Here is a 985-nt window from a genome sequence, read left to right on the forward strand (position 1 = left end):
AGAAAGAAAGAAAGAAAGAAAGAAAGAAAGAAAGAAAGAAAGAAAGAAAGAAAGAAAGAAAGAAAGAAAGAAAGAAAGAAAGAAAGAAAGAAAGATCACAATAATACATTGAAATTTCAGAAGGCGAGAACAGGCCTATGGTTACTAAGGGTGGGAAAGGGAGAAGGGGAAGGAGTTTAGAGACAAATGAGATAAGGGACACAAAGAATAATTATAATTTGTAATGATGAACATGTTAATAATATTGATTCGATCATCACACATTATAAACAAATACTGATAATCAACTCTTTACCCCATACATATGTATAGCCAATTACATTTCAATTTAAAAATAAATTTAAAATATTTTTTTCAGTTGACTAGAAAATAAGATAAGCTAGACTTATGTTTTAAATTTTCATGTGGAGTTTTAAGACCCCCCCCACAGGATGCCTGAACCATAGATAGTACCGAACCCTGTACTATCCGTGGGTGTCCATATCTTCCACAACCAAATTTAATGTTTTTTACATCTTAACTAAGCACTTACCAGACACTATGGCCACACCTTTTGCAGTTTGAGGGGCAACAGCAAAACTAGCACAGATTTTCTTTTTTCTTTTTCACAATTTCACAAACAGAAGATTCCCTCTTACGGTAGGTCTTAGCAACTAAAGCATGATTGTTTTCTTTCCTTCTTAAGTCAAGAACTTTCCAATTTTGCTAACATCACTTTTTGAAGTTGTTTTACAGAATCGATGTGGACTAGACCTGTTCTTTTACAGCAAGGAGGATTATGCGCTGCCCTCAAAGAAGAGTGCTGCTTCTATGCCGACCACTCTGCAGTGGTCAAAGATTCCCTAGCTAAGCTTAGAGAAGGATTAGAAAAGCGTAAAAAAAACAAAAAAAGAAAGAAAGAAAGAAAGAGCGAGAAGCCAATAGTAATTGGTTCCAAAGCTGGCTTTCAAGTTCCCCGTGGCTCACCACCCTGCTGTCCTCCCTG

This window comes from Galeopterus variegatus, unplaced genomic scaffold, assembly GCF_000696425.1.
Source record: "Galeopterus variegatus unplaced genomic scaffold, G_variegatus-3.0.2 Scaffold14110, whole genome shotgun sequence".
In the NCBI taxonomy this organism is placed as follows: domain Eukaryota; kingdom Metazoa; phylum Chordata; class Mammalia; order Dermoptera; family Cynocephalidae; genus Galeopterus; species Galeopterus variegatus.